This window comes from Monodon monoceros, unplaced genomic scaffold, assembly GCF_005190385.1.
Source record: "Monodon monoceros isolate NGI ecotype Baffin Bay Population unplaced genomic scaffold, NGI_Narwhal_1 Super_Scaffold_21, whole genome shotgun sequence".
NCBI lineage: Eukaryota > Metazoa > Chordata > Mammalia > Artiodactyla > Monodontidae > Monodon > Monodon monoceros.
In genome coordinates this window covers 47,840,206-47,855,990 of record NW_021703778.1, presented here as the reverse complement: position 1 = coordinate 47,855,990, position 15,785 = coordinate 47,840,206, and positions in this window count along the sequence as shown.

Sequence of the window (15,785 nt, the reverse complement as noted above, 5' to 3'; positions counted from 1 at the left end):
CGGTGTTGAATTTTGTCAAAAGCTTTTTCTACATCTATTGAGATGATCATATGGTTTTTATTCTTCAATTTGTTAATATGGTGTATCACATTGATTGATTTGTGTACATTGAAGACTCCTTGCATCCCTGGGATAAATCCCACTTGATCATGGTGTATGATCATTTTAATGTTCTGTTGGATCCTGTTTGCTAGTATTTTGTTGAGGAGTTTTGCATCTATGTTCATCAGTGATATTGGTCTGTAATTTTCTTTTTTTGTAGAATCTTTGTCTGGTTTTGGTATCAGGGAGATGGTTGCCTCATAGAATGAGTTTGGGAGTGTTCCTTCCTCTGCAATTTTTTGGAAGAGTTTGAGAAGGACGGGTGTTAGGTCTTCTCTAAATGTTTGATAGAATTCACCTGTGAAGCCACATCTGGTGCTGGACTTTTGTTTGTTGGAAGTTTTTTTTTTTTTTTTTTTTTTTTTGCGATACACAGGCCTCTCACTGTTGTGGCCTCTCCCTTGCGGAGCACAGGCTCCAGACACACAGGCTCAGCGGCCATGGCTCATGGTCTCAGCCGCTCCACAGCATGTGGGATCTTCCCAGACTTGGGCAAAAACCCGTGTCCCCTGCATTAGCAGGAGGACTCTCAACCACTGCTCCACCAAGAAAGCCCTACTGGAAGATTTTTAATCGCAGTTTCAATTTCATTACTTGTGATTGGTCTGTTCATATTTTCTGTTTCTTCCTGGTTCAGCCTTGGAGGGTTATACCTTTCTAAGAATTTGTCCATTTCTTCCAGGTTGTCCATTTTATTGGCCTAGAGTTGCTTGTAGTAGTCTCTCAGGATGCTATGTATTTCTATGGTGTCTGTTGTAACTACTCCTTTTTCATTTCTAATTTTATTGATTTGAGTCCTCTCCCTCTTTTTGTTGATGAGTCTGGCTAATGGTTTATCAATTTTGTTTATCTTCTCAAAGAACCACCTTTTAGTTTTATTGATCTTTGCTATTGTTTTCCTTGTTTCTATTTCGTTTATTTCTGCTCTGATCTTTATGATTTCTTTCCTTCTGCTAACTTTGGGTCTTGTTTGTTCTTCTTTCTCTATTTCCTTTAGATGTAAACTTAGATTGTTTATTTGAGATTTTTCTTGTTTCTTGAGGTAGGCTTGTATAGCTATAAACTTCTCTCTTAGAACTGCTTTTGCTGCATCCCATAGATTTTGGATCATCATGTTTTCATTGTCATTTGTCTCTAGGTAGTTTTTGATTTCCTCTTTGATTTCTTTAGTTATCTCTTGGTTGTTTAATAATGTATTGTTTAGCCTCCATGTGTTTGTGTTTTTTACATTTTTTTCCCTGTAATTCATTTCTAATTTCATAGCATTATGGTCAGAAAAGATGCTTGATATGATTTCAATTTTCTTAAATTTACTGAGGCCTGATTTGTGACCCAAGATGTTATCTATCCTGGGGAATGCTCTGTGTGCACTTGAGAAGAACGTGTAATCTGCTGGTTTTGGATGGAATGTACTATAAATATATTAAATCTATCTGGTCTATTGTGTCATTTAAAGCTTCTCTTTCCTTATTTATTTTCATTTTGGATGATCTGTCCATTGATGTAAGTGAGGTGTTAAAGTCCCTTCTATTATTGTGTTACTGTCGATTTCCTCTTTTAGAGCTGTTAGCATAGGTGCTCCTATGTTGGGTGCATATATATTTATATATATATATATATTTATATATATATATATATATATAATATAATATAAATATATATATATATATAATATAAATATATATATATATATATTTATAATTGTTATATCTTCTTCTTGGATTGATCCCTTGATCATTATGTTGTGTCCTTCCTTGTCTCTTGTAACATTCTTTATTTTAAAGTCTATTTTATCTGATATGAGTATAGCTACTCCAGCTTTCTTTTGATTTCCATTTGCATGGAATATCTTTTTCCATCCCCTCTCTTTCAGTCTGTATGTGTCCCTAGGTCTGAAGTGGATCTCTTTTAACAAGACAGCATATATATGGGTCTTGTATTTGAATCATTCAGCAAGCCTGTGTCCTTTGGTTGGAGCATTCACGTTTAAGGCAATTATCGATATGTATGTTCCTATGACCCTTTTCTTAATTGGTTTTATTTTTTTTGCAGTACACGGGCCTCTCACTGTTGTGGCCTCTCCCATTGTGGAGCACAGGCTCTGGATGCGCAGGCTCAGCGGCCATGGCTCATGGGCCTAGCTGCTCTGCGGCATGTGGGATCTTCCTGGACCGGGGCATGAACCCATGTCCCCTGCATCAGCAGGCTGACTCTCAACCACTGTGCTACGAGGGAAGCCCTGGGTTTGTTTTTGTAGATCCTTTTCTTCTCTTGTGTTTCCCACTTAGAGAAGTTCTTTTAGCATTTGTGTAGGGCTGGTTTGGTGGTGCTGAATTCTCTTAGTTTTTGCTTGTCTGTAAAGCTTTTGATTTCTCCATCAAATCTGAATAAGATCCTTGCTGGGTAGAATAATCTTGGCTTTAAGTTCTTCCCTTTCATCACTTTAAGTATATCATGCCACTCCCTTCTGGCTTGTAGAATTTCTGCTGAGAAGTCAGCTGTTAACCTTATGGGAGTTCCCTTGTATGTTATTTGTCATTTTTCCCTTGCTGCTTTCAATAATTTTTCTTTGTCTTTAATTTTTGTCAATTTGATTACTATGCGTCTCAGAGTGTTTCTCCTTGGGTTTATCCTGTATGGGATTCACTGTGCTTCCTGGACTTGGGTGACTATTTCCTTTCCCATGTTAGGGAAATTTTCAACTATAATCTCTTCAAATATTTTTTCGGGTCCTTTCTCTCTCTCTTCTCCTTCTGGGACCCCTACAATGTGAATGTCGTTGCATTTAATGTTTTCCCAGAGGTCTCTTAGGCTGTCTTCATTTATTTTCATTGTTTTTTTCTTTATTCTGCTCTGCAGCTGTGAATTCCTCCATTCTGTCTTCCTGGTCAGTTTTCCATTCTTCTGTCTCAGTTATTCTGCTATTGATTCTTTCTAGTGTAGTTTTAATTTCAGTTATTGTATTGTTCATCTCTGTTTGTTTGTCCTTTAATTCTTCCAGGTCTTTGTTAAACATTTCTTGCATCTTCTCGATCTTTGCCTCCATTCTTTTTCTGAGGTCCTGGATCATCTTCACTATCATTATTCTGATTTCTTTTTCTGGAAGGTTGCCTATCTCCACTTGATTTAGTTGTTTTTCTGGGGTTTTATCTTGTTCCTTCATCTGGTGCATAGTCCTCTGCCTTTTCATCTTGTCTATCTTTCTATGACTGTGGTTTTTGTTCTGCAGGCTGCAGGATTATAGTTCTTGTTTCTGCTGTCTGCCCTCTGGTGGATGAGGCTATCTAAGAGGTTTTTGTAAGTTTCCTGATGGGAGGGACTGGTGGTGGGTAGAGCTGACTGTTGCTCTGGTGAGCAGAGCTTAGTAAAACTTTAATCTGCTTGACTGTTGATGGGTGGGGCTGGGTTCCCTCGTCTTGGTTGTTTTGCCTGAGACAACCCAACACTGGGCCTACCTAGGCTCTTTGGTGGGGCTAATGACAGACTCTGGGAGGGCTCATGCCAAGGAGTCCTTCCCAGAACTTCTTCTGCCTGTTTCCTTGTCCCAACAGTGAGCCACAGCCCCCCTCCCCCGCCTCTGCAGAAGACCCTCCAACACTGGCACGTAGGTCTGGTTCAGTCTCCCCTGGGGTCACTGCTCCTTCCCCTGGGTCCCAGTGGAGTCTCTGTTTCCCCCAGTCCTATTGAAATCCTGCAATCAATTCCCTCTAGGCTTCAGAGTCTGATTCTCTAGGAATTCCTTCTCCCATTGCTGGACCCCCAGTTTGTGAAGCCTGACGTGGGGTTCAGAACCTTCACTCCAGTGGGTGGACTTCTGTGATATAAGTGTTCTCCAGTCTGTGAGTCACCCACCCAGCAGTTATGGGATTTGATTTTACTGTGATTGCACCCCTCCTACTGTCTCATTGTGGCTTCTCCTTTGTTTTGGATGTGGGGTACCTTTTTTGGTGAGTTCCAGTGGCTTCCTTTCGATGATTGTCCAGCAGCTAGTTGTGATTCTGGTGTTCTCACAAGAGGGAGTGAGAGCAGGTCCTTCTACTCCGCCATCTTGGTTCCTCCCCCTAAAAAAAATTCTTTTTGATATTAAGGAAGAAATAACATTTCCAGCTGAATGAGTCTGTCACATTCAAGGAAAACTTGAAACAGAGCAACAGGTGTCTTATTTAAGTTATCAAACTTCCAGAATCGATAAGTAAAAGCAAATCATTTGAAGTCATTTATAATGAGGAAATATTTGAGTTAGTCTCAAAATTTTCCACAACAACCTCCAATGCCAGAAGACAATGGAACAATAATTGATAGATACTGAAGGAGATGAAGGGTACCTCAAACAATGTGATTCCTAACCTAGCTGTCCTTTGCCAATGAGGGTGACATAAACAGTCTGAATGTATCATGAAAGAATGTACAAAGACACACATATAAAACTTAATGAAATTCAGAAGAAGAAAGACATCCTAGCAAAAAGATGAGTGAAGCATTACATGGCAGAGGAGAGCAGAGCGGTGTCTATAGTGCACTTAGGTAAGGAAATGTGGGTGATGCACATTTTATACACTAGCTATCCTGGAGCAGATAGGCATCACACATTCCCAAGCACACAAGAATTTTGGAACTACCCTTCCCAGGAATAAAATAAAAAATAAATAAAAAATACTTTAAAAATTAAAGGAAGAAGAAAATAACAACATTTAGCTAGTCAAGAACCAACAGAGAAATAAATAAAAATATTAGCCATAATAAAAATAACTAGTGATAGCATTTGTGGCAATCAGTAAAAAGTAACATAGAGCTGTAGAAAACATCATCAACTTGGAAAGGGTAAAAATAGATGTTAAAATAAGAGAATTAGTTGTGGAATAAGGCATGCTAATTTTTAATTTTTCCTGGTTTGGGGTCAATAGACATTGACTAAAATTGAAATATTTTGTTTCAGAAAAACAGAATGACTTCAGTGTATTTAGTTTTTATGGTTATCTATTTGTGTAGTCTTTAATATATTTTAGGAACTGATAGTTCTCATGGTGATAAAAACATTTACCTAAAATTGACTGAAGGGCTTCCCTGGCGGCGCAGTGGTTGAGAGTCCACCTGCCGATGCAGGCGACACGGATTCGTGCCCCGGTCCGGAAAGATCCCACATGCTGCGGAGCAGCTGGGCCCGTGAGCCATGGCCGCTGAGCCTGCGCATCTGGAGCCTGCAACGGGAGAGGCCACAACAGTGAGAGGCCCGAGTACCGCAAAAAAATAAAATAAAATAAAATAAATAAAATAAAATTGAATTAATCATTTTTATCACAATTGTATATACTTTATAAACTTCATATAAAATGAAACACTCTCACACTTAAAAATTGCACAAATGCAATTTATGACATTTTTAATATTCATCCATCTATACACACCCATCCATTTTCTACCCATTTAGCCTCTCTCTCCTTCTTTCTCTTTGTTGGTTTATATTTATATTTTCTATTACTATTTCTAGTTAGATGTTCACACAAGAATTAAAATGAGTGGAGTAACATTTCCCTAATGTCAACAATGGCTATTTCTATGTAGACAAATTAAAAAATATATATATTTCCTTTATCTTTTTTCCTGTTAATGTGTTTCTTTATTGCTTTATTAAAATAATGAACAGGTAAAATTATTAAACAAAAATATTAATTAACTCATTATTCACAGCCCTAAAAGCATTTATGAGAAAATCTAAAAATCCTGAATCAGGATCTTTTTTACAGACATAATTCTGAACCAGAGGAAACAAAATAATTTTAAAACAAAATGTAGTAGTCTTATTTGGCTTAGGTAAAATTATAAAGCTGACAAAGCCCACCTCTCCCATATGCATTCCTTCTTATGTTATGACACTGAACCCAGGAATGGTAGACATTTTTTTCAAAATCTATTAGTGTAAGAATCCCACCTGGGCACTATCCACTGTGGTTTACCACATGTTTCCCAGGACAAAAGTTTCTTTCTTGATCTGTTCTATGCTCATATACTAAGATATTTCCACCAAGACATTACTATCTACCTTATTGTCCTATTATTTTACAGTTTCTCGAAAACACTTGTGTTACAACCCTATCCAAAGGAGTGAATAAAGCTACACAGAAAATGAAGAAAATAGTTATGGACATGAATACTCTGTGGTGCTCCTCAAATTCCACATCCCTTTTGCCAACATGAAGGGAAGAGGTTGGGCTGCTAGTATAATAACCAGTATTACAATCTTCCCATTTTTCCCTGAGACCTAAAGAATCCTTGAATCACATATTATTTACTTAGTCAATGAGTAAAGGTCAAACTGCAAGTGGCTTAGAAAATATCCAATGACTTAGAATGTCTAAAGAAACTGAGGATTATTAATAAAGTCCATTGTTTTAGTCTTTGAAAAATATGATTGACTTTTCTGATTAACCATAGCCCTAGAAATTAGATTCATATCTATCCTCTCTTGAATGTTGCCACATTTCTTAATGATAATCCAAACAGATAATCATAAATACCACAAAGATAATGTGATCCTGAAGAGGCCAAAGGCTAGGACAATGAGTAGAACACTATTTGGATCCCATCTGTGTTTACTTTCAAAAGACCATGTGTTTCTTGTTAGACCATCTTCTCGCTCCTTTGCTTTCTTCCCTCCTCTCCACATTTCAAAACAGAAGCCAATTACAGGGCCCAGAGTGAGTTCTTTTGCTGCCTTTGCGTTTACCCTAATCTTTCTTGCATGCTCTCAGCAAAGTCAGACAACTGTGACAACAAGCTCAAGGCTTTTTTTGTTTTTAATTGAACCACTAGCAGAGGCTTAAAACAACCCGAGAGCAGTTATATGTATGTAGAGGTTAAGTTTAAAAATATAATCCAGGGAAAGAGACCCAAACCTATTTCATCAGAGATTTGGAAGTCATTGCCAGGTAGGTTTTAAACCCTTTCAAAATAAAAGTTGCACATCTAGAAGTAAGCACTGGCTGCAGCCCCCTTCTGCACTGTGGCTGTGAATCTCCAGGTGGGGTTGGTGTGGGCTATGCAGACCCCTGTGACCTGAAACAGGCCTTCCCCACTGCTGGAGAGAAGGCTAATCTTTCACTCGTCCTCTGTTTCCCTTCCCCTTAGCCTCACCCCCAACCCTCCAAAAGCCACAAGTGTGTGAAATGTATTCATTTTCCAGAGGCTTTCTGTTTAATAGACAACTATTTCCCTCTCATCCTTTATTTTTAGACTGTCTGGACAGGCACAAAGCAAATTAGTGCAAAATGCTTTTAGTCAAGTGTCAGGTAGAATCATGGTGATGAATGCTCCACTATTGGGCTTTCGGATTCTCCCAGTGCTTGTACTGATGGCATTGTCTCTCTCAATGACAGCCTTGCTGATGGGTTCCATGGAGCACCAAAGACAATCCTATAACTTTGGAAGGCTCTGTTCCAATAAAGACATTTTCACATTGTGAAAGAAGAAACTGAAAGGATTTGACATGGAAGTTTTGTAAAGTTTTAAACATATTTCCCTTAACAGAGCATTTCCAGCCTTTGTTGCTTCTAGTAAAGATTAGGAAGTTCTAATATAATGACACATAAAGATGCTAAGATGTAGTCCTTGGCATGAGACTCATTAATGACCTTGGCTTAAGACAAGTTGCTGGAATGATGCACTTAATTTCCTTACATCAAATGTGCATATTCAAGTCCTTTTTGATTTTGTGGCCTCTCCCGTTGCGGAGCACAGGCTCCGGATGCGCAGGCTCAGCGGCCATGGCTCATGGGCCCAGCCGCTCCGCAGCATGTGGGGTCTTCCCAGACCGGGGCACGAACCCGTGTACTCTGCATCGGCAGGCGGACTCTCAACCACTGCGCCACCAGGGAAGCCCCCCTTCTTGATATTTAAGGAGAATCCTTAGCATGCAACAGAAAGACAACTACTGTTAAATATCCCTAATTTTTGCAATTCCAGCCCAGCCTACAAATAAGTTTAGTTGGAATGAATGCAATAATCTTCCAGGTCAGTCTTTGAATTCTCAATATTTAAAATCATCCCCCAATTTTTTTTAGAAAAACTTTATCTTTTGTTCTTTCTTTCTTTTTTTTCCTATTTCTCTTTCTGTTTGTTAGAGGCAGGTTAATTTTTCTCTGTTATCACCTGGAACATTAACTATCAGTTATTACCATTGCAAATATCATAATCAGCCACCAATTTATTAAAACCTGGGGAAAATAATCCTCTTGGTACCTCAAAATATGGAAAATACAGTAGTAAGTTCTTGGCTACGAAAATATTTAGGATATATGAAAAATGTCCTATTACCTCTACTCCAAATAATACCAATTTAGAAGACACCTAGTGGGTTGGCTTTCCAACATAAGTTCTCTGATATCTCTAGCTCCACCAGCAAAGTGGGCTTTTAGAAGCAATTTGCTGTTGCAAGACCTTAACTCCAGGCAAATCGGCCCCAGGTTAGACACCAAGATACATAGCTTAATCTGAGCCAATCAGAACCTAGCAGCGTCAGGGATCTGAGAATCAGCCAGATGTCTCTGGCAGACAGAAGAAACACCCATGAAGACCTACCACTGAGACTCTTGGATTTACTCTGGATCTTCAATGTACTGGAGTTGGGTTGTTCAACTTCTCCTATAATTCTGTGCAATACTTTTCTTACAAATCTCTTGAAAACAAACCACCAGAGTAACTTGCAATGAACATAATTTAAACTTATATAACAAGATTTGGATGGCAAACCTCAAAAATGAGGAATTGAGGGCAAATCTGCAATCATCTTTTACTCTCAGCAGAATCTCTAAGGCTCTGTAGTCTGCTTGGCACCCCAGGTTATCCCTTGATTTTAAGAATGGCTGATGGTATTAAGAGTGTGATTTCCCTTCTTTGTCATTGATTTCTATTTCTTTTTATTCTTTTAACAAAATTTAAAATACAGATGAAATAAACTGAATCGTTGGGAATATAGACAATTGATTCCTAATTATGGTTCATTTAAATGAGGAAATAAAATATTCATTCAGACATCTGCCAAAAACTCAAAATGGAATTCTGGAAAAGCTAAAATGTGATTCAATGTATTGCTTTGCAGTTCGGGTCAGTTTTTAATTGGTTGTTCCATTTTATAACATACCTGCTTTCCATGTTTAAAATGAGGTTACTTCACAGCTTTTTCAAAAATTTCAGAATCTGCAGTTATATAATTAGTTTAATTTCTATTTAACTATCTTGTTGCCTATTCCAATCCACAAACTGTAATGAATTCTATATCATGTGAATTCCTAAAGTTTAGGTGATTCATAGCTTTGTATATACTTGCCACCTGAATGATAGTTATATATTTAGTGACATAAGTCAAATGTACAAAAGATGCAGTGTTATGAGCAAGAGTTATATTCCTGGAAACCCATCTTGTATTATAAAAATAAAGAAAATAAAATGCTAGCACATACTTTAAACTTTTAATAAGTATGTAATAGTTCAGTTTATATGATAACCGTGCCCTGAAAATTCTTTTGGAAGAACATTTTCAGCAAGATTTGAACTTGCTGAAGATGTACAAGGGAGAAGTGCAGGGAAACTGACTTGAAGTTGCAATTCTTCTTTCCCAGGAAGATTTCCTATAGCAAGTAGCTTTTCTTGCTTTGGGAAGTTCTGGTGGCATTCAAAAGTAGGGTCATCTGTTGCAGATGTACATAGAGTACAAAATTCTATGCAGAATATCCATCCTTTATTAATGATCTCTTGCTCTGTTTGCCCAATAAGCTCTTCATTGCTGAACACCTATGAATGAGAGTCTATAAATTCCATCACTTATTCAGAATATAATCTGAAACTAATCACTCTACCTCAGAAGTACCTGGGGACAAATAGGATATAGATGGGCATATATTAACATTCAAATGATGTATTTTACCTGCCTGCAAACAAATGCAATGCCACATTTATTTTTCCAGATGCAGGAAAAGCAGATTTTAGTAAAGGGGGAAACCAGTTGTCTATCTTTTTTCAGTTAATAGAATAAAATATTTTCAAATCTTTTAGCCATTAGCATAAAGGAATATCTATATAGGTAGATGGAATATATAATTTTAAAAGCAAAGATAGTAGGGAAAAGAAAGCTAACAGTTTTGCAGACATATTACATGTCAAATCATTTTTATACATTATTTTACCTAATTTTTCCAATTTTACCTAATTTTTACAATATCCCAGTGTATTACAAAAGCTCAGAAACATTAAACATTTTTAAAAAATGCAAATATCTGATAGGTATAAAAGCTGGAATTAGAACTCTGACTGGTCTGATTCTAAAGCTCTTAGCTCTTTCCATTACGACCTGCTTTTATTATTAAAGTCACATAGTAAGGAGAGAAAATGAAATAATTAAAATGTATCTTTTCTTGTACATAGCAAATCCTAGCCATCTAATTTCTTCAATGTGTATTGAGCATAATGCAGTTATTAATATACAAAATAGCCTGATTTCATTATTCTCATCAGCTAATAAGTATGTTTTTGTTAAAGCACTAACCTTAGTCTGAAATGAGAGTAGGAAGTGACTAAGGAAAAGAAATACTATTCTCCTGTAGCTCATCACAAAACATATAGTATATTTTGATTATATTGCAAACCATAACAGAATTCAACGAATGTTTACAAAGTGAACACACTGGCATTTATGACACCTTAAATTCAATTTGTCACAAAATCTTATATTTTTGTGAAATATAGGTGATGCAAGCAGAAAAGTGGTCCCCAAAGATGTCCAGATTCTAATTCATGCCACCTATGAATATGTTACCATCCAGGGCAGAAGGGACTTTGCAAATATGATTAAGCACATTGAGATGGGACAACTGTCCTGGATTGTCTGGGTGGACCCAATGTAATCACGGGGGTCCTTGGAAGAGTCAGGGAAGGTGTGACAATGGAAGCAGAGTCAGAGAGAGATGTGAAGAAGCTGCTGCCTTTGGAGATGGAGGGAGTGGTCACAAGCCAAGGAACAAAAGGAAGCTAGAAGAGGCAAGGGAATGAATTCTCCCCTTGAGCCTCCAGAAGGAACACAACATACCCATCACCTTAAGTTTTACCTAGTAAAACCAATTTCAGGCTTCTGACCTCCAGAAGTTTAAGATAAGATCCATGTGTTGCTTTAAGCCCTATGTTTATGATACTTTGTCACAACAGCAATAGGAAACTAATACAATAAGTGAATTGGAAAGACACATTTTTTTCTTTATTAATTCTTCCAGTTAAAAATGCAAGGCTCTCAGTGTAAGTAAAGGCACAATACAGTATACAATTAAATTATTTTCAGGGCATTTAGGCAGGTGTATCCTGAGAATATGTATTTCAGTAACATATTCAGGGATAAAAGTTCATTTTGCAAATACTTGAAATTCAAAATTAAAAAAATAATAACACAAACAAGTCTTTTTGTTAATGATTTTGTTTGGTATCTTAAGTTTCTGCTGAATGCATGCAAAACTCCTTATGCTTAAGATAATAATATCTACCCCATTATTTAAAATCCATGTTTTCTGTTTTTGAGAACTCTCATTCCTGGTCTCTGCTTCCTAATTTCACATGTTGATGTCGTTCTTTATGATATGAGCATCTTTGTAAACATTTTTAATGTTGGGGATGCCACAAATACTTTTGGAAAACATGCAAATTAAGAGAGAAGCTTCATTTTATTCCTATTGAACGAAGCATAGTAATGGCCTAAAAGGCAAGAGGCAGTGAGAGTCAGAACAATGCCATAAATCTGGCATTTCCTTTCACTTCAGTTAAACTTTAAAAGTAGCAGAAACATTTTGAAAAGCAGTTTGACACTGTCTACAAGATCTTTAAAAATTGTATATCTTTTTTTTCTGGCAATCTCATTTCAGAGAATCTACTCAAAGAATAATAATCAGTTATACACTTAAATAATTGTGAGTGTGAATTTTATGTACAATGATGACAGTTCTTTGCTCTCTTCTTTAAGCCTTTATCAAAATTCTAAAATTTACACAATTTCTTAAACTTGGTATAAAATTTACTTATCTTGTATATTCCCAAAATAAGAAAAAAATAAAAATAATTCCTTCACTGAGAGCTGAAACAAACAAAATGTTTGTTTTGATATTAGAATTGTACTGATTGTTGACCAACATTAATCAAATCTGGTAATTTCTATTTACTAACTGCACTTGTGTAATAACAGCCAGAGGCATGCTGTGGCACCAGAGGCAGCTTTACCACTCTGAGCACCTACATGTAAATGGTATGTCTGGGCCACTAGTTTGAACTTTTTTTTTTTTTTTTTTTTTTTTTTGCGGTACGCGGGCCTCTCACTGTTGTGGCCTCTCTCGTTGCGGCGGAGCACAGGCTCTGGACGCGCAGCCTCAGCGGCCACGGCTCACGGGCCGAGCCGCTCCGCAGCATGTGGGATCTTCCCGGACCGGGGCACGAATCCGTGTCCCCTGCATTGGCAGGCGGACTCTCAACCACTGCGCCACCAGGGAAGCCCCAATTTGAACATTTTTAAATCAACTGACTCCTGTTTAAGTCAAACAACAGATTTATTACATTTCTCTACAAAATATATTGTGAACTATTTGACTAAAGTGGCTAAATCAACAGTTATCACAAGTAACTACTTTTCTTCAGTAATCAAATTTTAGAAAGTGATATGGCTTAGAATGGTGCCCAGAGCCTAGCCTGGAAGCTAGTTCATTCTAGGTCCTCACAGATATCTATTGAATAAATAAATTTCAAGGATTTATTAATGTATATCAAATACTTATCACATTTTTTTTTTACTATTTTGACTTTTAAACAAGTACATCCAGTGCATTAAGATTCCTTAGTCTCTTCTGCTATTATATCATACTGTGTGATAAATTCTTAGCTTTGTTCAGACCAATTTGTTATTATAATGGAATAGAAATTAATGGAACCCAACGTTGAAACCCTGCATATTGTTTGAACCACATTTATTCACAGGTTTCCGTTTCCCTTCAAAGACCCTGTCTATACAAACTTCAAGGTGAAACTCAAGGAAGAACCTTTCCTCCTAATTCTCTTCAATACCATACAACACCACTTATTTTTCAGTAAGTGCTAGGAGTACTGTGCTGTGGAGGCCACATCACATAGGGTCCTTCAGAGTAGACAGATATAGTCAAGGCAGCTAGAATGCAGTGCTTCAAGTCATGTGAGCATCATAGCCTCTAGTACTTATGGGAACGTTTGATAGGGGAACCACTCTAGGCAGTAAATACTGCTGACTGTGGTAGATGCTATGTTTTTGCCTGTACACAAACCGTTCCCCTTCTTCTGGAAATAGCACCTTGATTCTCTTTGGGAGAACTATGTAATGCACGGGCTTTGGAGTCGCAGTGGTTTGTTTGAATCTTGAATCTGCTATTTATTACCTGTGTGACCCTAGACAAGTTACTTAACACCTCTGTGCTTACGGCTAATCATCTGTAAATCGAGTATAATAATAGTTCCAACATTATAGGGATGTTATGTGGATTAATTGTTCAGTTACTCCAATTACAAAAGCAATTAAAACAGTGTATGGCACATAATAAACACTATAGATTATTTGTTAAATAAATAGACGTCTTTCCCTTGCATTCCAGTTTTTTGGGACTCTTACTTATTCCCTTGGTCAAGGAGTAGCACTGTACCTAAGCCAAATGCAAACGGGATCACTGTTAATAAACATTGATGTCATAGTTATCTTGCTAAATAAAGCTGACTATTATTCTTTAGGATGGATTCCCTGAAATAAGTTTGTCCGGTAATATCAAACTGCTTTTCAAAGAGTTTGTTACTTTTTTTCTTTTTCTTTTCTTTTCTTTTTTTTTACATCAGAGACAAATTTACTCCATGCTGTAGTGAAGTCATAAATCACCTTTATCATTTCCTTGATGCTCTTCGTTCTTTCCTTCCCTTTTTATTACTTTTAAAGCTTAACTGAAGTGCATTGAAAGGGATTCATTCTGGCAGTGTAGCCCTAGAGAAATTCTCTACTAGCTCCTGCTACCTGGAGCTACAGAGTTGCCCAGGCTCCTAGTAGCAGTCAGTATTTCCCTCAAAATGACAAGGTTGACCCAGTTGTGTATCTTTCTTTACGTTTATTTATTTTTTTAATATTTTGACCATTTTCTATTGGATTGTGGATCTTTTATCAGTATCTATAAACTATTTATATATTAGAGGGAGTAGTCTTTTGGTCTACTATATAAAATAAAACCACTCATATGTGGAAGATTTAAAGTTTCTACATAGTCAAATTTATTGATATTTTATTTTCTGGCTTTTGAATCATTTTTAAGAAAGTCATTCCACACTCTAGAGATGTAATGCAAATTTTTCATGTTTACTTAGGGTACTTTATAGTTTCATTTTTTTACATTTAAATGTTGAGCCATTTATAATTTATTCTGGATTATGATGCCTACCCAGTTGGAAATATTTGTGAAAGAATTTTTCCATATTTCTTCTAGTGCTTTTATGTTTTTACATTTTCACTCCAGTGATCCATTTTTGATCCATTTTGCTGCAAATGCCTATGCAGTAGACCTACTCCATTAACTGAATAGTACAGGAGGCATAACTCAAGGGTCCATAGCTCTGAATGGCAAACCTTTTTAATACTTTATTGAGGTATAACGTACCGTAAACTTAACCCACTGTAAGTGTACAATTCATTGATTTTAGAGTTGTTCAACCGTCTTTATATCTTTTTAAAACTCTTTCATTTGTTCAGTGACGTTACTTTCTTTTTAATTATCATACAGTAAAACTGATTAATTTTGATGTACATTTTCATTTATTTCAATATGTGTATAGAGTTGTGTAACCATCACAACAATCAGGAATTGAAATAGTTCTATCATCCCAAAACATAAAAAGAGAGGGCAAAAAACTTCAGTTATGGTAAATTTTCTATATACTAAGCAGACTGTGAAAAGTAAACGAATTGCGATCAATAGGCCAACTAATAAAATCTATGCAGAGTAATAATCAAAATAGATAAAATAGAGTTAAATACTAAAAATTGTTCAAATAACCCCCCCTTCAAAAAAGGGAAGCACTATGGTTTGAATGTTTGTGTCCCCCTCAAATACATATGTTGAAAACCTAATGCCTAAAGTGATGGCATAAGGAGATGGAGATTTTGAAGGTGATTAGCTTATGAGAGTAGAAACCTCAGGAGTGGAACTAGTGCTTTTATAAAAGGGACCACAGAGAGCACTCTCATCCCTTAAAGGGCCGTCATCAGATCCTGATCCGGCCAGCCCTCTGATCTTGGTCTTCCAGCCTCCAAAATTGCAAGAAATAAATGTACCACACAATTTGTGGTATTTTGTTACTGCAGCTCCACTAAGACAGGCAGGAAAAGGGATGCGGTAACCAAAAGGGAGGCAATAAAAAAATAGATGAGAAAATGGATCTAAATCCAAACACACCAATAACTACTTTTAATGCAAATGGTTTAAACACACCACTTAAAACACAAATATTGTTAAAATGGGGAAAATAACGTGAACCTACTGTGCTTTCTACAAGAAACTTAATTCCAATATAATTAAACAGGTAGATTAAAAGTAAAAGGATATTCCTGGGCACATACCCAGAGAAACCATAATTCAAAAAGATACGTGCACCCCAATGTT